Raw genomic sequence first — 24052 nt, forward strand, 5'->3', positions numbered from 1 at the left:
GAGTGTGCATGAATGCAGAGAGGGGGAGTGCATGCATGGATGTGGTGGGTGTGTGCATGATTGCGGAGGTGGGAGTGCATGTGCATGAATGCGGAGAGGGAAAGTGCGTGAATGGATGCGGTTGGGGTGTACATGACTGCAGACCGGGGTGCGTATGTGTGAGTGGGGTGTGTGTATGGTTGTGTGCGGTTGGGTGGGGAGGGTGTTTGCATGTGTGTGGAAATCGGGGTGAGGCTGTTTGTTTGTGCATGGAAGTGGGGGGAAGGGTGCGTGCATGTGTGTGGACATGAGGGTGGGGGTGCCGGCGACAGGAATGGAGATTCCTGTCCCTGGGTGTGTTACTTCCAGGGTTTTTGTGGTAGTGCGACCGCCATGGAAGACCTAGCGGTCTGCTGTGTCATGGTAATGCCGGTGGTCTCACGGCTGCTGCTGGGTCAGAGGTGCTCACCTACGGCCCAGTGGTGCGACCGCACTGGTGGTAGTGGTGGTGATGTGGCTGTGTTTGGGTCAGTTCACTGCCACAGTCGTTAGATGGCTGTCTTTGCTGCTGGACTGGTGGGGGACCGACTGCCACTGCCACAATGGCGGCCAAGTGACCGCCAAAAAGATAACGACCATCGATATTTTCAATCAGGTGTGGTAACTTTTTGTGTGATCTATTCACTGTTTTATTGTTTGAAGTGTTGCACAAGTACTTTACACATTGGCACTCACTTCCGTGTACAAAAAGTGTGGGGGTGACCAGGGCAAAAAGGAGGACTTTCCTACACTGCCCCCCCCAGATGAAAAGTGATTGGTACTAACCTACACCCTGGTAGTCTTCATCAGCTAAGTGGAAAAACCTGGAAAGGCCATCTGCATTGGCAGTCCCAGGTCTGTGTTCCACTGTGAAGTCCATCCCCTGTAGGAAAATGGACCACCTTAACAGTTTTGGGTTCTCCCCCCTCATTTGCATCAACCATCTGAGAGGTCTGTGGTCAGTTTGTACACGGAAGTGAGTGCCAAACAAGTATGGCCTCAACTTCTTCAGGGACCAGACCACAGCAAAGGCCTCCCTCTCAATGGCACTCCATCTTTTCTCTCTGGGGAGTAGTCGACTGCTGATGAAGGCAACTGGTTGATCTTGGCCCTCTTCGTTAACTTGTGCTAAAACTGCCCCAATCCCTTCCTCTGAAGCATCTGTTTGCAATATAAACTCCTTGCTATAGTCAGGGGCCAGTAACACTGGTGCTGAACACATAGCCTGTTTTAGGGTGTCAAAAGCTTTCTGACACTTTGGGGTCCAAATGATCCTCTTGGGCTGTTTCTTGGAGGTAAGCTCAGTCAGAGGGGCCACTATGGTCCCATAATTATGAACAAACCTCCTGTAGTACCCAGTCAGGCCAAGAAAGGCCCTGACCTGAGTCTGGGTTTTAGGAGCCTCCCAATCCAGGATAGTCTGGATCTTGGGCTGTACAAGGCCTCCACCAACAAGGTGGCCCAGGTACACAACTGAGCTTTGCCCTATCTGGCACTTGGTTGCCTTGATAGTCAGGCCTGCTTGAAGCAGGGCTTGAAGCACTTCCTTCAGGTGGACCAGGTGGTCCTCCCAGGTGGAACTAAATACAGCTATATCATCCAGATAAGCTGCAATGAAATATTCCAACCCAGACAGGACTCTATTCACCAACCGTTGGAAGGTGGCAGGAGCATTTTTCAGGCCAAAGGGCATCACCTTGGACTGAAAGTGGCCCTCTGGTGTGGAGAATGCTGACCTCTCCTTAGCTCCTGGACTTAAGGCAATCTGCCAGTATCCTGAGGTCAGATCAAATGTGCTCAGGAATTTGGCAGCCCCCAACCTATCAATGAGCTCATCAGCTCTAGGTATGGGGTGAGCATCACTCCTAGTGACTGCATTTAGACCTCTGTAGTCCACACAGAATCTCAATTCCTTCTTCCCACCTTGGGGATTAGGCTTGGGCACCAGTACCACTGGATTGGACCAAGGACTGTCAGAGGGCTCAATTACCTTGAGCTCCAACATCTTAGCCACTTCAGCTTTGATGTTGTCCTTGACCTGGTCAGACAGCCTGTACAGCTTGTTCTTAACAGGTAATCTGTCACCAGTGTCAATGTCATGAACACACTAATTGGTGAGTCCAGGGGTCAGGGAAAACAGACTAGCAAACTGCTCCAAAACTTGTCTGCAGTCTTTTTGTTGCTGGTCTGTCAACCTGGGAGAGAGTACCACTCTCTCCACTGACCCATCTTGTTCATTTGATGACAGCAGGTCTGGCAGAGGTTCACTCCCCTCCTCCTTCCCTTCATCAGTGACCATCAACATGGTCATGTCTGCCCTGTCCTGGTGGGGTTTCAACCGGTTAACATGCAGGATCCTATGAGGATTCCTGGGGGTGCCAAGGTCCACCAAGTAGGTGACCTCACCGTTTTTCTCCACAATTGGATAGGGCCCAGTCCATTTGGCCTGAAGTGCCCTAGGAGCCATGGGCTCCAAAACCCACACCAGCTGTCCTGGGTTATACTCAGGCATGCTAGCCTTTTGGTCATGCCAGGGCTTCATGAGCTCTTGGCTGGCCTCCAGGTTTCTGCTTACCTTCGTCATGTACTCAGCCATGTGTGACTGCAGGCCCAGCACATAATCCAACACATTCTCCTTGGACTCTTTGAGAGGCTTCTCCCAAGACTCTCTCACCAAGCACAATGGGCCTCTTACAGGGTGCCCAAACAGTAACTCGAAGGGGCTGAATCCAACCCCCTTCTGTGGCATCTCTCTGTAGCCAAACAGCAGGCATGGGAGGAGAACATTCCATCTCCTCCTGAGTTTGTCAGACAAACCCATGATCATTCCCTTCAGGGTCTTATTAAATCTTTCCACCAGACCATTGGTCTGTGGATATTAGGAGGTGGTGAACTTATAAGTAACACCACACTCATCCCACATGGCTTTCAGATAGGCAGACATAAAATGTGTACCCCTATCTGAGACCACCTCCTTTGGGAATCCTATTCTGGTGAACACACCAAGTAGGGCCCTAGTCACTGTGGGAGCAGTGACTGTCCGGAGGGTTATTGTCTCAGGGTGCCTGGTGGCATGCTCCACAACCACCAAAATGTACCTGTTACCTGAGGCAGTTAGTGGGTCTAGGGGACCAACAATGTCAATCCCCACCCTCTCAAAGAGAGTCCCAACCACTGGCTTGGCAGGTAACACAGGAGCTGCAAAACTTCTTGACTTTTTCTGACCAATAAAAATGGTTGACCAGCCTGTTCCAGGACTTGATCTGTCCCAAATGTCCAGCTAAGGGACTATCATGGCTTAAAGTAAGGAGGAATACTCTATACTTCTGGGGGACCACTACTCTCCTGGTTGCCCCTGGTTTGGGGTCCCTTGCCTCGGTGTAGAAAAGTCCATCCTCCCAGTAAACCTTGTGGGTCCCACTGGTATCCCCTTGTTCTTGCCTGGCAGCAGTCTGCCTTAGGCCCTCAAGAGTGGGACACTCTTTTTGTCCCTGGTACAACTCTTCTCTGGTGGGCCCACGTGCCCCTTACAGTTCTGCTAAGTCAGGCAGAGCTTGCAGTGGAAGTGGCCCTCCCTCAGAGGCCAAATCCTCCCCCTCAGGTTTGGATTCCTCCTGATCCTCTGTACTTGTAGGGGCTGGAAAACCAGACCCAGTGCCCTTTCTCTTCTTCTTGGAGGCTTGGCCCATTGTTCCAGGGTCCAAGTGTCCAGCACTTCCCTATTGTGCTGCCTGTGACCTGGTCACCGCACACACCCATTCAGGGAGGTCCAGCATCTGTGCATGGACCCTTCTCTCCACTTCTGACCATTCAGATGCTTCAAGATAATTTCCCAGCAGACACTCTACTGGGAGGGCAGGAGCTACAGCTACCTTCTTAGGGCCAGTCACACCTCCCTATTCCAGGCTCGCCATGGGATGGAGTTGGGTTCTGCTATCTGCATATGTTACTTAGTGGAAGACACCAGGTAAGACCTGTTCTGGAGAAACCAGCTTCTCTGTGCCCATTGTCACACTTGCTCCTGTATCTCTCAGAGCTTCCACCTCAGTCCCATTGACTTTAGGCCTCTGGGAGCTGGGAGGTAAGGTGTCCATAGTTGCAATGCGCACCCCATCCACGGATACTAAGGTGACCTCTGTGTACCCTGATCCCAGCCCTGGGCCAACTTCCACCCCCAACCCTACACTAGCAATCCCCTGGGTTTGCCCACCAGTGGGAGGCTTCTTGGAGCAGATGGCATCTCCTCTTTTGTGTCCAGGTTGATGACACTCAAAGCACTTGCCGGCCTTAGCAAGCTCCTGAAACTTTCCTGCTTTAACAGGATCATAATTCTTACCCTGATACCCTTTCCTCTTAGAAGTGGAATGGCTCGGGCTCCCCCAACCTGAGAAGTTTTTGGGGACTCTTGTGAGGACTCCTTGGGCTTTCTGTCATCTTTCCCTTGGTTCTTCCCCTGAGAAGAACCATGTCCTCCTTTTTTATGAACACCCCCTGGGGGTTTCTGGTTAACCCTTGTTCTTAACCAGTCATCTGCTGCCTCCCCCAGCTCTCTGGGTTTGGTCAATTTAGAGTCAACTAGATACTGGTGGAGCTTCTCTTGGACACGATTGGTTAGAAGGTGCTCCCTCATAATCAAATTGTACAGCCCCTCAAAGGTACTTACCTTGTTGCCCTGTATCCAGCCCTCTAGTGCTTTAACTGAGAGGTCCACAAAGTCCGCCCAGGACTGGGTGCTTGTCTTTTGGGTGTCCCTAAACTTGAGCCTATACTGCTCTGGGGTCAGACCAAACTTTTTAGTCAAGCATCTGTTCATACTGGGGTATGAATCTGCCTCCTCTCCCCTCAAGGTTAGGAGCCTATCCCTCCCAGAGTTTGGGACCAACTCCCACAGAAGTGAACCCCAGTACTGAGGCTTGACTCTCGTCATCTGGAGGGCCCTCTCAAAGGCCTCCAACCACTTGTCTATGTCATCCCCCTCTATATAGGCAGGAACCACCCCCTTGGGTAATACGGGGCAAAGACCTCCACCCACGGACACCTCAGCTTCTCTTTCGCTGCCACCATCTCTTTTCTCTTCCCTTGCCCACTTTTTCTTTTCTAGGACCAGCTTTTCTGCCTCCAAATCTATAAATGCTAGCTGGGCCTCCAGCTCTCTTTCCCTGAGGGACAGGTTCTCTCCTCCTGAAGGGACCCCCTTCCCCCAACTAGCTTTGGGTATGACCCTAGTAACTGTGTGCAGTGAGGACCTTTCTTCCTCCTCCTCACTTAGGCTCACATGCCCTCCCTCCCCTGAGTGGTTGGAGCTAGCATCCTCCCCTGCTTCTCCCTCCTCTGGAGCTTCCTCTGAGTCTACCTCTTGGGCCTCAGCCCATGCTGTCAGGGATTTGATCAGGACATGCTTTCTGAGGTCAGTGGTTGTAGGCAACCCTCTTTCAGTACACAACCCCCTAAGCTTGACTTCTGTCAGTGGGGGTAGGCTAGCCAGATCAAGCTCCATGGTTCCCTAGTTTTGTGTCAACAAAAACCTTTTGCAAAAACTGGAAACAAGAATTGAGAAAAATCACAAAAATTCAATAATTGAAATTCATCCAAATACAAAAATTAAAAGCAATTTTTGCTCTAGGACAATTTAAAGGATTTTTAATGTGTTTTACTTAAAACTGTAATGTGATACTGAACACAAGTACAGGATCCCACCACTGCGCACCAAAAATGTTGGAAAATGGGTTATTGGTAAGGGCAGGTAGGTACCTACACTATAGCAATAGGCCACTAACCTCCACTTAGGTCCAGTTAGGTCTCAGTAAATTATACCCAGCTCAACCCTTGGTAGCTTGGCAACGAGCGACAAGGCTTAACTTAGGAGACAGAGTGTAAAGCAATCAAATATCACAAAACAATAATTAATTAAAACACAGGAAACAGTTTAAAAATCCAAAACCAATTTATAAAAATAGATTATATTTTTATCTCTAAAATGACACAAAAACGAATAAAATCAGATAAGTGGAACCGGAGATATGAATTTTTAAAGAACTTTTTTTTTTTTTAGCACCTAGAAACAAAACTCGTCAATTGGGTCATCTGGTTGCACCTCGACTGGGGCAAAGACAAAGTTTAAGGCCGACCTCGATGGAGCCCGGCTCGGCTACAGGCCGTGGGAGGCCTCGGTCAAAAGTTTACCTTCGCACTTAGTCGTTTTTCTGAAAATTTTCTTGAGCGGGACGAACCTGCCAGTCCAATCCGACCTCCTGAAACCCTTCTCCGGATACGCGTAGTGGGAATCCTCTGAGGAGATTTTTACCTTCGGACCTAGTCATTTTTTTTAGGTGAAAGTCCTTCGACCGGGGTAAACCTGGATCTTGATCGGCCGTCCTTGGAGCCCTCCTCGGATACACTGGCTAGGAGGTCCCGGTCAACTTTGTACGTTCTGACTTAGTCTCTTTTTTGGAGATTTTCTTCACCGGGACGAACCTGCAAATCAGGCCAGTTCGCGGATGAGGCAAGCCGGCTAGAGCTGCTGCGGCGGGTCGGTCCCTCTATGGAGCTTTTTTTCAAAAGTTCTCCAAACTTCTCCAAACTTCTGGATCTTCTCCCAGATGTTCTGTTAAGGTTCTTTTGGGGTCCACAGCTCACCCCAAAGGTCCAGAAGCTCTGAGATGATCCTTAGGGGTGTGGACTACAACTCCCAGAATGCACCTGGCACAAACTCCTTTTTGGCCACTGGGCAGTAGTCAGCTGGTTGATTTCTTCAGGAGTTGGTGCAGGGGACTCTGGTTAGCAATTTGTCACCTGTAGCAAACAGGGAGTCCCTCCTTGAACCAGTTGCAGCCAGGCAAAGTTCTTCTTGTGGTGAAGCCCAAGTGTGCAGCTGGTGCAGTCCTTCTGAGGGCAGGTTCCAGGTGCAAGCCAGGGGTCCAGCAGGGCAGTCCTTCTTTTCCTTTGGTTCTTCCTTGTTGGAATCTGATGGGGCTCTGAGTTGTGGGTGCAGGTCTGCCAGTTTTATCCTTGCTACTGGTTGAAAAACAGGGGGGTCCTGATTCTCCAATCAGGTGCAGGGTCCTTCCCCGTGTGATGACCACTTCCTGGGAAGTGTGGCAAAAATCAATCCCAGTAGGCAACATTCTTCAAAAATCCATCATGTCTGAAAATTATTTTTGGAGGTTACATCTGGCTGAGCCCACCCACTGGTGTGGCTAAAAATCATAAACACACCCCTCTCCTGCCCTCTCCTACTCTAATCAAGGGGGCACCTAGTTGTCTGGGGTTGCAGGATGTGGGGGTGTTGCTGGGTTGCTCCAAATGTCCTTCTCTGCCTTTGAAGACCAGTTTGGCAGCCCTCCCCCTTCCTGCCTCACCAACCGTTGAGGGGAGATTCACTCCCACAGGCACATCTCTTTGTGTGAAGCCAGGCCGCTTCACACCTCATCAAGTCAGCCTGGCCAGGCTGCCAGAGGCTGTCCAATCAGAGCACAGCAGCAAAAACAATGCAGGGCTGAAATTGGCAACTTTTCAGGTAAAGTTTAAAACTCTTTACCTGAACAAGTTATATTAAATCCAACAACTGGAAGTTGTGGGATTTACTTTAAGAATTAATTTGATACCAAACTCTTTGTATCTGTCATTTAAGGGGACTTTAAAAAATAAAATAAAGTCTCCCCATTCTAGCCTATGAAGGCCATTCACTACAATGAGGGAAAAACGAATTTGGCTCTTTTTACCTCACCAGGGCTTGTAAAACTACTTTTATAAGGTCCCTGCTTATAGTGACATGGCACCCAGCCCTAGGGGCACATAGGGCACACCTTAGGGGTGACTTATATGTAAAAATAAGGTAGTTTAAGACTTTGGAACTACTTTTAATTCCAAAGTCAAATTTGCATATAACTTTAATTTAAAAGCAGCCAGCAAGGCAGGTCTGCCTTTAAAATTACACTGGGCACCTCAGCAGTGCACCTATGGGTGCACTACCTATGCTGTGGTCCCTAAACCTACATGCCCTACCATATACTAGGGACTTATAGGTAGGTTAACTTAGCCAATTATAATTAGCCTAATTTGCATATCCACTTTACACAGAGCACTGGCCCTGGGACTGGTAAGCAGTACCCAGGGCACAGCCAAGAGTCAGTAACCACCAGTACCTGTCCAAAAAGTGTGGGGGTGACCAGGGCAAAAAGGAGGACTTTCCTACACTCAGCTAATGTCACGTCTGTACCCAGAGAGGGCCTGGCTGATTATTAAGTCAAATATGACGTACATTTTCTCAGGCAATGTCTGTTGCTATGAAAATGATGAGAGGGACACATAGCTGCATATTTGTTGCATTTCCTTACAGGGGACTCTGCATACCCAAATCGGTAAGGAACCCAACTACGCCAGGGGAAGTCTGCTTCAACTATGCCCATGGAAGAACATGACATGCCGTGGAGCGGGCTTTTGGACTCCTGAAAGGCAGATTTCTCTGTCTGGACAAGACAGGTGGAATGCTCCACTACTCACCTGAAAATGTTTGTAAGTTCATTGTGGCCTGCTGCATGTGCCACAAAATTGCCCTGAGGTGAAACATCCCATATAAACCAGATGAGGGGGAGCAGGCAAGGGCCACAAGGTGAGCCCCTGAAATGCCATATGAGGATGGCAGTGATGAAGAGGAAGCTGAAGTTTTATGGGAAGATCTCATCAATCAACACTTCACCTGAGTGTAAGAATGTCAGGTGATGTGATTTCTGTGACTGTCTGGGGAAGTGTAGGGGCCAGGATGTGTTGAGTCGGATTATTTCACACTAAAGACAGGCCATCCCATGCTATACAGTACACAGCTTCGCTTCACTGCCTAAGTCAGACTAGGTGTAGGAAGTTGGCTCTGTATGTACTATTTCAAAGTAAGAAATAGCATGCACAGAGTCCAAGGGTTCCCCTTAGAGGTAAGATAGTGGCAAAAAGAGATAATTCTACTGCTCTGTTTTGTGGTAGTGTGGTCGAGCAGTAGGCTTATCAGAGGGTAGTGTTAAGCATTTGTTGTACACACACAGGCAATAAATGAGGAACACACACTCAAAGACAATTCCAGGCCAATAGGTTTTTATATAGAAAAATATATTTTCTTAGTTTATTTTAAGAACCACAGGTTCAAGATTCACAAACAATACTTTAAATGAAAGGTATTTCACTTAGGAACTTTAGGAACTTTGAATTAGCAAAATATCATATACAGTTTTCACACAAATGGCAATAAGCTATTTTAAAACTGGTTACTGTGCAATTTTCAACAGTTCCTGGGTGAGGTAAGTGTTTGTTAGTTTTGCAGGTCAGTAAACCACCTACAGGGTTCAAAGTTGGGTCCAAGGTAGCCCACCGTTGGGGGTTCAGGGCAACCCCAAAGTTACCACACCAGCAGCTCAGGGCCGGTCAGGTGCAGAGGTCAAAGTGGTGCCCAAAACACATAGGCTTCAATGGAGAAGGGGGTGCCCCGGTTCCAGCCTGCCAGCAGGTAAGTACCCGCGTCTTCGGAGGGCAGACCAGGGGGGTTTTGTAGGGCACCGGGGGGGACACAAGTCAGTACAAAAAGTACACCCTCAGCGGCATGGGGGCGGCCGGGTGCAGAGTGCAAACAGGCGTTGGGTTTGCAATGTAGTTCAATGGGAGACCCAGGGGTCTCTTCAGCGAAGCAGGCAGGCAAGGGGCGGGCTCCTAGGGTAGCCACCCCCTGGGCAAGGGAGAGGGCCACCTGGGGGTCTCTTCGGCACTGGAGGTCGGATCCTTCAGGTCCTGGGGACTGCGGGTGCAGTGTCCTTACCAAGCATCGGGTTTTTAGAAGCAGGCAGTCGCGGTCAGGGGGAGCCTCTGGATTTCCTCTGCAGGCGTCGCTGTGGGGGCTCAGGGGGGTCAACTCTGGCTCCTCACGAGCTCGCAGTCGCCGGGGAGTCCTCCCTGTAGTGTTGGTTCTCCACAATTCGAGCCGGGGGCGTCGGGTGCAGAGGGCAAAGTCTCACGCTTCCGCGGGAAACGTGTGTTCTTTTAAAGTTGCTTCTTTGTTGCAAAGATTTTTCTTCTTTGGAGCAGAGCCGCTGTCCTCTGGAGTTCTTGGTCCTTTTAGATGCAGGGTAGACCTCTGAGGCTTCAGAGGTCGCTGGACCCTGTGGAACGCGTCGCTGTTGCAGTTTTTCTTGAAGTGGGGAGACAGGCCGGTAGAGCTGGGGCCAAAGCAGTTGGTGTCTCCGTCTTCTCTGCAGGGTTTTCAGCTCAGCAGTCCTTCTTCATCTTAGGTTGCAGGAATCTAGTTACCTAGGTTCTGGGAGCCCCTACATACTCGATTTAGGGGTGTGTTTAGGTCTGGGGGGTTAGTAGCCAATGGCTACTAGCCCTAAGGGTGGCTACACCCTCTTTGTGCCTCCTCCCTGAGGGGGGGGGGCACATCCCTAATCCTATTGGGGGAATCCTCCATCCGCAAGATGGAGGATTTCTAAAAGTCAGAGTCACCTCAGCTCAGGACACCTTAGGGGCTGTCCTGACTGGCCAGTGACTCCTCCTTGTTTTTCTCATTATCTCCTCCGGCCTTGCCGCTAAAAGTGGGGCCGTGGTCGGAGGGGGCGGGCAACTCCACTAGCTGGAGTGCCCTGGGGTGCTGTAACAAAGGGGGTGAGCCTTTGAGGCTCACCGCCAGGTGTTACAGTTCCTGCAGGGGGAGGTGAGAAGCACCTCCACCCAGTACAGGCTTTGTTACTAGCCACAGAGTGACAAAGGCACTCTCCCCATGTGGCCAGCAACATGTCTGGTGTGTGGCAGGCTGCTAAAACTAGTCAGCCCACACTGGAAGTCGGTATGGTTTCAGGGGGCATCTCTAAGATGCCCTCTGGGGTGTATTTTACAATAAAATGTACACTGGCATCAGTGTGCATTTATTGTGCTGAGAAGTTTGATACCAAACTTCCCAGTTTTCAGTGTAGCCATTATGGTGCTGTGGAGTTCGTGTATGACAGACTCCCAGACCATATACTCTTATGGCTACCCTGCACTTACAATGTCTAATGTTTTGCTTAGACACTGTAGGGGCATAGTGCTCATGCACTTATGCCCTCACCTATGGTATAGTGCACCCTGCCTTAGCGCTGTAAGGCCTGCTAGAGGGGTGACTTATCTATGCCATAGGCAGTGTGAGGTTGGCATGGCACCCTGAGGGGAGTGCCTTGTCGACTTAGTCATTTTATCCCCACCAGCACACACAAGCTGGCAAGCAGTGTGTCTGTGCTGAGTGAGGGGTCTCCAGGGTGGCATAAGACATGCTGCAGCCCTTAGAGACCTTCCCTGGCATCAGGGCCCTTGGTACCAGAGGTACCAGATACAAGGGACTTACCTGGATGCCAGGGTGTGTCAATTGTGGAAACAAAGGTACAGGTTAGGGAAAGAACACTGGTGCTGGGACCTGGTTAGCAGGCCTCAGCACACTTTCAAATCATAACTTGGCATCAGCAAAGGCAAAAAGTCAGGGGGTAACCATGCCAAGGAGGCATTTCCTTACACTAGGTCATGTAACTACCTTTATGATCTGACTTGTTTTGTCAGTCTCATTGCAATGTGAGTGGATCTATAGTACTTTCTGATGTGGTGTGGATCATATGTATGAACTGTCAAGCCTTAACTCCCCATTTTCCAATTGTTCACCCAGCTCTCTTCATCATGCCATCTTCATAAGGACATTTCAGACTTCTGACATTGACAGGTGGCTGTAGCTGTTCCAACATGTGAAGTGGACACAGGTTGATGCATGGGTTGCAGGTCACAGATTCGGGGTGTATGAGTCCTGGACAGTGGGTGGGGGAGATCTGAAGTGCACAATACACTTGTGATTTGTGGTGTGATGGGCCAATTGTTTCATGTGTGTCACCATGTGGCCTTGCTACATGTCATCCAGTGCAATCCATGCATTCTTCCTTCACATTGTATGTAGAGTGATTCTGTATGATCTTTTTGTGGCTGACAATGGGTTTCCCTATAGTAGGCCAGAGTGCCTGTGCCACAACACTGACACAGTTTAGCATCATACCACCAGATGTTTGCTCCAGGTAATAGGATGGACCTAAGATCAGGAAATGAGGTACTGCCCTCTGGCTGTGCCCTGGTGTATGTAGAGCTGGCAGACCTGGTTTGGCATGTGATAAGGCTCAAGCTGGTGACAACATCCACTCATCTGTTGGCCTATTCTACAGGACAAGGTCTGACAAAGCACAATGAACTGTGGTCTAGAGGACAGTATTTTTGTGATATCTGGCCTGACTCAATGGATGTCAGACAGTATTGGCAATGGCAGTCTAGACCTTTTAACAGCCTTTGTGAAATACATTGCAATAAAATGTTTGATGTGACCAGAACCTTGTGACATTGTGCTGCTAGTCATCCTCTGCATGACACTACCGCAGACATCTCCCTTCTTCCATTACCATTGTTTGTCTTCCTCATGTGCATTACATGGGTTTAACATTTGACATTTTAAAATTGTCCCAAAATAGAGGTAGTAGGCAGTGTTTTTGTGATAGGTGTGTTTATTAACATATGCACATGGAATAATTGTGAAACTCTGAAAGTAAGGTGAAGTGATCAATCATGGTGGATGTAATCAATAGAGTAGTTGCCACAACATTTGAAGTCCAAAGTCCATTCTCATACTACCATGGCAAATGGAGAGTGGTAAAAGGCCAGTCAATGGATTGAATCTGTGGCACAAAGGAGCTCCTTCAGGAAGAGGTCACTTCCTGGAAGTGGTTGGTGTCTTGCCATCCACACCTCCTGGCGTCTTAGGTGGACGTCCCAGCTTGCGGGGGGTTCTGTGGCTACAGAGGCAGGGAAGTCTGAGGCGGGTGCTTCCCCTCACAGGGCCTCCCTTCCAGTGTCTGCCACTGATGTTGAAGGGGCTGGTGTTGTTGTGCCACAGGAAGGGGGATGTTTTTGTTCACGGTCCCTGATCAGGGTACTGCTGATCTCCTTGAACACCCTTGTTAGGGATGGCAAGATGATGTTGGAGGCCTCCTACTTTTCCATGGTTTCCCAATGGAAATCTCTCTGCAGCTGCTTCATCTCCCTGAGTTTGGTAGGTACCTGGCCCATCACGCCTTGGGATTGTTGATTAGCTCCCAGCACTTGGTTGTTTGTGTCCTGGCCAGGTGCATCAACAGAAGCTTCTTGCCGCTGGGCCACACCATCCCCCATGCACCTTACCTCCACGTGCATGCACCCTTGGCACAGCCTGCCCCCTTCCTCTGGTTCCAGGTCCTTCATTTTCAGAGTTGACTTGCTGTGACTCAGAAACATGGACTGGGGGTATCAGATGTTAGTGACTGTCCTTGGGTCACAGGTGCAAGGGCGACTGGTTGCCTGAGATGTTGAGGCCAGGGGGCTGGGAGGAGTCAATGTGGTTAGGGTGAGGCCCACTTGTATCATCTGACCAGGTTGCATGGCAGGGCCAGAACTGTCCTCAACATCCATACATCCAGGAGTGGTGTCCCCAATGAGGGCTTATCCTTGGGGGTTGTGGCAGTCTCTTCAATGGTGTCAGTATTTCTAGTGGCTTCTTGACCTGTTGATGTGAGAGACACAATGCTACAGGTTGTATTGTGACATCTACCTCGAATGGGTATCAGTGGCATTTGGCTAGGGCTACGTACACAATGGTGTTTGCAGCTTTCCCTTATGTGACAGGTTCACATGCTCTCCTTTGTAATGACCTGAGATTAGAGTAAAATACCTATTCCATTTCAGTCAATTGGCTTCAGAATGTCTGAGTACCTTAGCACTTGGAGGGATGGTCATAGACTTCTATCTGGCCAGCAGGGAACGCAAAACAGTGGTTGGGCAGGATGTACTTTGGGTCATCTTAAGACCTAGTTGGCTGTTATGCAGGTAGACTCAATACCTTGCAGTTTACGTAATATGTGGACAGTGCATTGTGGATATGTCTGCTACCAATACCATTCAGATGATGCATCTTGGGGCCTTTGATCTGTCATAATGTTTTATAGTACACAGTTTGAGCTGTTCTGCCTATCCGCAACATTTCATCTTGGCATAGCTGCTCTAGATGGTTCTGGGTGTGTAGCCACCTCCCAGGGTGTACCATGACATGTATCTTGGTCCCTCCCAGGTGGGTTAAGTTCATCAGTAGTTCACAAACAGATGCACAATGTCAGATGGCCACTAGCCTGCTGATAGGAGTTACATGGACTTTCCCTCCTGGGAGTTACAGTGATGTTTCTCCAAGTACTACACACTGTGTACATGGGCCATTCCCTGAGGTGAGTACACTTCCATGGCAAGATAACCTACATGGATATTTGAGCATATGCAGAGTTCCGCTGGTGCCTTGAATTGGGTCGACCTAGCCTCCTGACTTAGCAATCATGTGACTTCCTGTTACTCATGCACTTGTTATGTGTCAACCCCCCCCCCCCCCGGTGAGTGCACCTCATGTGTCAATGTCCAGGAAAATTGTATTTAGGCAGGTGTTCCTCCTGCGTAATGTAGTCATTTGACTCCATGTATCACACATACCATACAGGCATGATCCTCTCTACGTGAGCACAGTTCAATGTCTGAGTAGAGGTGGAAGCCTCATTTGGCAGAGAACACTGTGTTGGCTGATTGGGGTTACACTACCAGTGCATCATGGCATTTTCATTCCTATCAGTGCCTGCCCTACACCCACACACTATACAGTTGTGATCCTGTCTATGTGAGTACAGTTCAGTGACTGACTAGAGGTAGTGGGATAATTGTAGGAGAGGTCACTCTGTTGGCTGAATGGGGTCACACTACTAGTACCTCCTGGCATTGGCAGTCCTCTCAGCACTTGTGCTACACATGCACATTGTGAAGTTGAGCCACTTTCTAGGTGAGTACAGTAGTCTGGGGATTTGCAATACACAGTAATATTGTATGTGATACGCAGTTCTGGTTTTGGGAATTGTAGGACAGTGCCTGCTGGTAATTGTAGTGCTGTCAGTCCCTGCCCTACAACCAGTATACACAGTTGAGGTTTCCCCAGGTGAGTGTAGTTCACATTTGAGATGTCAGACAATCATCTTTGGACAGGTGAAGACTGGGCTGGTGATTGGGGTGCCAGTGAAGGTGTCCAAAGGTGAGCAGTGAGCATACATGCCAATACATTGAGGTGTGATATTTTGTTGTTGTGACCTGCCCGACTCCACTCCCCCAGGATTTCCTGTGAAGCCCTCAGGATACAGGATGGCCAAGACCTTCTTCTCCCTAGATGTGAGTTGCAAGGGAGAGGTGGGGGACCACCGCCAGTCTTCTGGAGCTGCAGCTGGTGCCTGGATGCCATGGAACGTACCTCCTCCCTGAGGTCGTTCTAGCTTTTCCTGATGTCAACCCTTATGGGCGGGGTGGTGCCTACAGCATTCACTCCGTCCACGATCCTTTGCCACATTTCCATCTTCAGTGTGAAAGTAGTTTGCTGGACTTGGGCTCCAAATAAATGTGGCTCCACTTTAATGATGTCATCCACCATGACTTTTAAATGATCTTCAGTGAAACAGGGATTTTTCTTCTGTGACATGATGGTGTTAAATATAGATGGGTGGGTGCTGGGAAAATGAACAGGTAACAGTGAGTAAATGGAGTAGGGAGGTGCAGACGGTTGTGATAGGGTTGTGTTGAGGGTGTGAGATGTGTGGTTGGTGTAAATTGAAGGGGTGCCTATTCTAGTGTATTTGGAGTTTCGGAATTTCTTGCTGTGTTGCAAGGTCTTGCTGTGAAAATCAAAAGGATTGTGGTGCGTGAAGGGGTTATTTTATGGTGTGCTTTGCAGGTGTGGGGGAATGTGTGTCAGCTGTGTTGTTTCCAAATCCATCCAATGTGGTGTTACGTATTAATATGGTAACCGTGAACCTCCGTGGTTTGTTCCACCATTGGTAGACCGCCATTCCTGAAATGCCAATGCGTTTTTTACTTGTAACAGTTTTGCTGGCTGAATGATGGGTGGGAGGTGCTAGTGGTCGGACTGCCTATTTCCCGCCCTTATGAGTCCTGGGAGTGTCGGTTTTTTAACTGACTTTTAGCAGGCCTGGCTGTGTGACTCATAACACAGCGGTCTAAGTGACAGCGAACATGGTGGTCTTTTGGTGGCCCTAGTATAGTGGTCTTTCGGTCCTACCACAAAACTCGTAATGAGGCCCTAAGTGTTACCTCTCTCGTCTTTGTCATTAGAAAGAAGGAGAAAATGAAAAGGGCGATTACATTCTAGAGTGGGCTGATATGTATTGGGAAAATCAGGATACCCCTTTGAATGTGAGTTTTTGTAAACAAAGAAGAGATGGAAAGAATTGAATAAATGCTCAAAATGTCTGTGGCATCATCACCATCTAACACACTGCACAGAAATTAACTTCATGGAGCAGTGTGCAGAAGTATGAAAGCATACAGATAATGAATGAGGTTCACATGGGTGCAAGCTTTTATAAGTGCAAATTTTTGTGTTATACACAGTTCAGATCTGATTGCATATTTGTTGTGCATGTGTCGTAGAAGTATAGAACCTAATAAGCAGACTAATCTCTTGTTTTCATTTGGGTAGCTAATAAATGAGTCCTAGGGCTGCCATGTTTTTCTTAATTCATTCTAGCAGGACAGAGAAGGAGACAGAGAAGGAAAATGTCCATATTATTTCTGAAACTCTGAGCAGCCTTCAACACAGTTGATCATCCCACCCTCAGCCGCACTCTGGTGTCTCTAATGGGACTCACTGGCTATGCCCTTCACTGGTTTTCCTCCCAGCTTTCCAACTAACACCAGCTTGTTTATGTGAGCACTTCCAGGTGCCAAAATATAAGTATCGCCTGCGAAGTCCCACAGATTCCATTCTGTCCCTTACTTTTACCTCTACATGGACCTCTTTGGGTCTCGAATCACAGATCAAAGCACCAATATACAGATGATACACAATTATAATTTAAAATCTCCTGTGCCTCAAACATCAAATGCCTAAAAACTACCTGCAGCTCATGCAGGCATGGAGGTCCATTGCCTACCTGAAGCTTAAATTCAAAGAAGACAAAAATAATAAGTCTGTCTCAATCACCCAAACCTGGAAGCCATCAATCCTCAACTTTTACTAAGTGCCAAATAACTTAGATTAACCCTAGACACTAACCTCTCCCTAATGGAACACTGTGCCAAAACAAAACAACAAAGACAGCCTAGAACCAACTCTCTCCTTCAAAGATGAAACATTTCAACTGTTGTCCGAGCCATAATACTCTGATATCTGGATGGTGATAATGACCTGCTCCATGAAGAAGCTCCCAGACTGCACAATTGCAACCCAAAATGGTATCCTACATGGCACAGAACATCCCATGCAGTATCTGAAAAAATATCACCCCAATCCTGACACAATTCCATTGGCTTCCCATACCTGATTGTACCATCTTTAAAACCAGTTGCACCTTTTATAAAGCTATCAACATCCTCAGACCCTCTTATCTAGCAAACAAGTTCAAGGTCTGTGGTGGCTTTCACATACATATAGACTGGACATCATTAGATTGCAGACAAACAAGGAAGAAGGCATTCTCCATCCATGCGCCTTGGATCTGGAATAGCATCCCCTTATTCATGAGGGCCATCCCACATTTGTTACAATTTAGCAAAGATTTGAAGAAATACCTTTTAAAAATTGGGTTTCTGGTTGTCAGAGGGATGTACCCTGTCCAAGCAGGAATCACAAACACACCCTAAATTAACCTGTGCTTACCCTCTGGCAGCTTGGCACAGAGAAGTCAGACTTAACTTAAGAGGCAGGTACTGGTGGTTACTGACTCTTGGCTGTGCCCTGGGTACTTCTTACCAGTCCCAGGGCCAGTGCTCTGTGTAAAGTGGATATGCAAATTAGGCTAATTATAATTAGCTAAGTTAACCTACCTATAAGTCCCTAGTATATGGTAGGGCGTGTAGGTTTAGGGACCACAACATAGGTAGTGCACCTATAGGTGCACTGCTGAGGTGCCCAGTGTCATTTTAAAGGCAGGCCTGCCTTGCTGGCTGCTTTTAAATTAAAGTTATATGCAAATTCGACTTTGGAATTAAAAGTAGTTCCAAAGTCTTAGACTACCTTATTTGTACATATACGTCACCCCTAAGGTGTGCCCTATGTGCCACTAGGGCTGGGTGCCATGTAACTATAAGCAGGGACTTTATGAAAGTAGTTTTATAAGCCCTGGTGAGGTAAAAACAGCCAAATTCGTTTTTCCCTCATTGTAGTGAATGGCCTTCATAGGGTAGAATAGGGAGACTTTAGTTTATTTTTTAAAGTCCCCTTAATGACAGATACAAAGAGTTTAGTATCAAATCAAATTAATTGTTATAATAAATCCTACAACTTCCAGTTGCTGGATTTAGTATAACTTGTTCAGGTAAAGAGTTTTAAACTTTACCTGAAAAGTTGCCAATTTCAGCCCTGCCTTGTTTTTGCTGCGGTGCTCTGATTGGCCAGCCTCTGGCAGCCTAGCCAGGCTGCCTTGATGAGGTGTGAAGTGGCCTGGCTTCACACAAAGAGATGTGCCTGTGGGAGGGAATCTCCCCTCAGCAGAGGGTGAGGCAGGAAGGGGAGGGCTGCCAAACTGGTCTTCAAAGGCAGAGAAGGACATTTGGAGCAACCCAGCAACACCCCCATATCCTGCAACCCCAGACAACTAGGTGCCCCCTAGATTAGGAGAGGGCAGGGGTGGGGTGTGATTTAGATTTTTAACCACACCAGTGGTGGGCTCAGCCAGATGTAACCTCCAAAAATCATTTTCAGCCATGATGGATTTTTGAAGAATGTTGCCTCCTGGGATTGATTTTTGCCACACTTCCCAGGGAGTGGTCATCACACGGGGAAGGGCCCTGCACCTGATTAGAAAATCAGGACCCCCCTGTTTTTCACCCGGTAGCAAGGATAAAACTGGCAGACCTGCACCCATACCTCAGATCCCCATCAGATTCCAACAAGGAAGAACCAAAGGAGAAGAAGGACTGCCCTGCTGGACCCCTGGCCTGCACCTGGAACCTGCACTCAGAAGGACTGCACCAGCTGCACACTTGGGCTTCACCACAAGAAGGACTTTGCCTGGCTTCAACTGGTTCAAGGAGGGACTCCCTGTTTGCTACAGGTGAAAAATTGCTAACCAGAGTCCCCTGTACCAACTCCTGAAGAAATCAACCAGCTGACTACTGCCCAGTGGCCAAAAAGGAGTTTGTGCCAGGTGCATTCTGGGAGTTGTAGTCCACACCCCCAAAAGTTTGGAGAAGTTTGGAGAACTTTTGAAAGAAAAGCTCCATAGAGGGACCGACCCGCCGTGGCAACTCCAGCCGGCATGCCTCAACCGCGACCCGGCCTGATTTGCAGGTTCGTCCCAGTGAAGAAAATCTCCCAAAAAGAGACTAAGGGGCATATTTATACTCTGTTTGCGCCGAAATTGCATCGTTTTTTTTTACGCAATTTTGACGCAAAACTAACTCCATATTTATACTTTGGCGTTAGACGCGTCTAGCGCCAAAGTCCATGGAGTTAGTGTAATTTTTTAGCGTGGACACCTACTTTGCGTTAATTATACAGGGAGTGCAGAATTATTAGGCAAATGAGTATTTTGACCACATCATCCTCTTTATGCATGTTGTCTTACTCCAAGCTGTATAGGCTCGAAAGCCTACTACCAATTAAGCATATTAGGTGATGTGCATCTCTGTAATGAGAAGGGGTGTGGTCTAATGACATCAACACCCTATATCAGGTGTGCATAATTATTAGGCAACTTCCTTTCCTTTGGCAAAATGGGTCAAAAGAAGGACATGACAGGCTCAGAAAAGTCAAAAATAGTGAGATATCTTGCAGAGGGATGCAGCACTCTTAAAATTGCAAAGCTTCTGAAGCGTGATCATCGAACAATCAAGCGTTTCATTCAAAATAGTCAACAGGGTCGCAAGAAGCGTGTGGAAAAACCAAGGCGCAAAATAACTGCCCATGAACTGAGAAAAGTCAAGCGTGCAGCTGCCACGATGCCACTTGCCACCAGTTTGGCCATATTTCAGAGCTGCAACATCACTGGAGTGCCCAAAAGCACAAGGTGTGCAATACTCAGAGACATGGCCAAGGTAAGAAAGGCTGAAAGACGACCACCACTGAACAAGACACACAAGCTGAAACGTCAAGACTGGGCCAAGAAATATCTCAAGACTGATTTTTCTAAGGTTTTATGGACTGATGAAATGAGAGTGAGTCTTGATGGGCCAGATGGATGGGCCCGTGGCTGGATTGGTAAAGGGCAGAGAGCTCCAGTCCGACTCAGACGCCAGCAAGGTGGAGGTGGAGTACTGGTTTGGGCTGGTATCATCAAAGATGAGCTTGTGGGGCCTTTTCGGGTTGAGGATGGAGTCAAGCTCAACTCCCAGTCCTACTGCCAGTTCCTGGAAGACACCTTCTTCAAGCAGTGGTACAGGAAGAAGTCTGCATCCTTCAAGAAAAACATGATTTTCATGCAGGACAATGCTCCATCACACGCGTCCAAGTACTCCACAGCGTGGCTGGCAAGAAAGGGTATAAAAGAAGGAAATCTAATGACATGGCCTCCTTGTTCACCTGATCTGAACCCCATTGAGAACCTGTGGTCCATCATCAAATGTGAGATTTACAAGGAGGGAAAACAGTACACCTCTCTGAACAGTGTCTGGGAGGCTGTGGTTGCTGCTGCACGCAAGGTTGATGGTGAACAGATCAAAACACTGACAGAATCCATGGATGGCAGGCTTTTGAGTGTCCTTGCAAAGAAAGGTGGCTATATTGGTCACTGATTTTTTTTTGTTTTGTTTTGGAATGTCAGAAATGTATATTTGTGAATGTTGAGATGTTATATTGGTTTCACTGGTAATAATAAATAATTGAAATGGGTATATATATTTTTTTGTTGAGTAGCCTAATAATTATGCACAGTAATAGTCACCTGCACACACAGATATCCCCCTAACATAGCTAAAACTAAAAACAAACTAAAAACTACTTCCAAAAATATTCAGCTTTGATATTAATGAGTTTTTTGGTTTCATTGAGAACATGGTTGTTGTTCAATAATAAAATTAATCCTCAAAAATACAACTTGCCTAATAATTCTGCACTCCCTGTATGCAAGGTAGGCGTTCCCGTCTAAAAAATCGACTCCGAGGCATGTGCGTCGGATTTATACTCCCGGGCAAAAATCACGCCCGGGAGTGGGCGGGTAAAAAAAAATGACGTACGGCCGCTTTTGCGCTGTTTTTTAGCGCCTGCAAAAGGCAGGCGTTAAGGGACCTGTGGGCTCGGAAGGAGCCCAGAGGTGCCCCCCCATTCCCCCAGGGACACCCCCTGTCACCCATGCCCAACCCAGGAGGACACCCAAGGCTGGAGGGACCCATCCCAGGGACATTAAGGTAAGTTCAGGTAAGTGTTTTTTTTTTTTTTTTTGTGGCATAGGGGGGCCTGATTTGTGCCCCCCTACATGCCACTATGCCCAATGACCATGCCCAGGGGACAGAAGTCCCCTGGGCATGGCCATTGGGCAAGGGGGCATGACTCCTGTCTTTGCTAAGACAGGAGTCATTTCAATGGGGGTTGGGAGTGAAAAAAATGGCGCAAATCGGGTTGAGGCGAAAAAATTGCCTCAACCTGACTTGCCCCATTTCTTGACGCCCAAGCTCCATATCCCCCTACGCCGGCCCTGCTTGGTGTACGTCGTTTTTTTTAACGCACACCAGACGGCGCCAGTGGCTAACGCCGGCTAACGTCATTCAATAAATACGGCGCCCGCATGGTGCTTCAGAATGGCGTTAGCCGGCACTAATTTTTTTGACGCAAAACTGCGTTGGCGCAGTTTTGCGTCAAAAAGTATAAATATGGGCCTAAGGGGCATATTTATACTCCGTTTGCGCCGGATTTGCGTCATTTTTTTTTACGCAAATTCGACGCAAAACTAACTCCATATTTATACTCTGGCGTTAGACGCGTCTAGCGCCAAAGTCCATGGCATTTGCGTCACTTTTTAGCGTGGACACCTACTTTGCGTTAATGATATGCAAGGTAGGCGTTCCCGTCTAAAAAATTGACTCCGAGGCATGTGCGCCGTATTTACACTCCCGGGCAAAAATCACGCCCGGGAATGGGCGGGTCCAAAAAAATTACGTCCAGCCGCTTTTGCGTTGTTTTTTAGCGCATGGTCAGGGCAGGCGTTAAGGGACCTGTGGGCTTGGAAGGAGCCCAGAGGTGCCCTCCCATGCCCCCAGGGACCCCCCCTGTCACCCTTGCCCACCCCAGGAGGATGCCTAAGGATGGAGGGACCCATCCCAGGGAACATAAGGTAAGTTCAGGTAAGTCATTTTTTTTTTTTTTTGTGGCATAGGGGGGCCTGATTTGTGCCCCCCTACATGCCACTATGCCCAATGACCATGCCCAGGGGACAGAAGTCCCCTGGACATGGCCATTGGGCAATGGGGCATGACTCCTGTCTTTGTTAAGACAGGAGTCATTTCAATGGGGGTTGGGAGTCCAAAAAAATGGCGCAATTCGGGTTGAGGCGATAATTTTGCCTCAGCCTGACTTGCCCCATTTTTTGGCGCCCAAGCTCCATCTTCCCCTACGCCGACGCTGCCTGGTGTACGTCATTTTTTTTCACGCACACCAGGCAGCGCCGGCGCAGTTTTGCGTCAAAAATATTACCGCCGGCTAACGCCATTTTGGTGCGCCGTGCGGGTGTCATATTTATACTTTGACACACGGCGGCGCAAACAACAGGTGGGAGTCATTATTTTTTACGCACAGCGCGGCGTCAAGTCGTAAAGTAAAACGACGTCGACGCGGTGGAAATGCCTGTGGGTCGATTAACGACACCGCAAACCGGATATGCGCCGTTTTTTTACACAATAGCGTCAAAAAAAAACGCGAACACTGCCATTTCACCAGAGGAGAGCCAAAATGGATCCCAGATGCCACTACAGACCCCAGGAAGATGACAGCAGACCAGGAACCAGCCAGGAGGACCCACACAAGAACCAGGACACTTTTAAGAAGAAAAGAAAGTGTTGCTTCAGTGCAGAGGAGTAGGAAATCCTGGTTAAAGAGGTGACCGAACACCAGCACCAACTGTTTGTCACATCAAAGTTGCCAATCAGTAGGAGAGAGACTATATGGCAACAAATTGTCGACAAGATTAACAGTGTGGCTGAAGTACGCAGAACAGTCATCGAGTGCAAGAAACGCTGGCATGACTGCAAACGCAGGACCAAGGAAAAGATGGCCAGGAACAGGAAGGCAGCAATGCAGACTGGAGGGGGGAGTCCAGCACACCAGGAGGCCCTGGACCACATGGAGGAGATGGTCACAGCCATCATCCCTGAGGAGATCGTTACAGGGATTCAAGGACAGGACAGCGCAGACTACCAGGAGACAATGCACATGCAGGGTAAGTCGCATGGGAATTGAAATGCACTAATGTCAACTGCAACCGGGGGGGGGAAATACCTACTACACATTGCATGTAAGTCATCATATACATGGAGTGGCATGGGTAAAGGGGCACGGCAGGGGGGCATGGCCCGTTCTGAGAAGACATGGGGCACACCATTACACAACACCAACAACAGTCCCATGGGGGCATGCTGTCATGCCAACGATGGAGCAAAGGGAAAGCCACGACAGGAGGGAAGGTCACTACGTCAAACTGACATGCTGGCACTCGTCAGCCAACATACCTCCTACATTAACTAGGGCCCTATTAGTAATCCTCTAGCCAAACCGACAACTGCAATGTAACTGCAACAACAGTTGCCACTTTCACCTCTGATCTGTGTGCAGCTCAAGTAGCCAATGGCAGTAACCTCCCCATGGAACATACATACCTAAATTAGGGGGTGAGGATGACATCTGCAACAATCTCCTGAAACAAGACAAAGGCCCCAGTACACTCAAATGTCAATGCCCATAGTTGTCACAAACATCAGCCAAAGTAAACAACAATAGGAG

Source organism: Pleurodeles waltl, chromosome 8 (genome assembly GCF_031143425.1).
Source record: "Pleurodeles waltl isolate 20211129_DDA chromosome 8, aPleWal1.hap1.20221129, whole genome shotgun sequence".
In the NCBI taxonomy this organism is placed as follows: Eukaryota; Metazoa; Chordata; class Amphibia; order Caudata; family Salamandridae; genus Pleurodeles; species Pleurodeles waltl.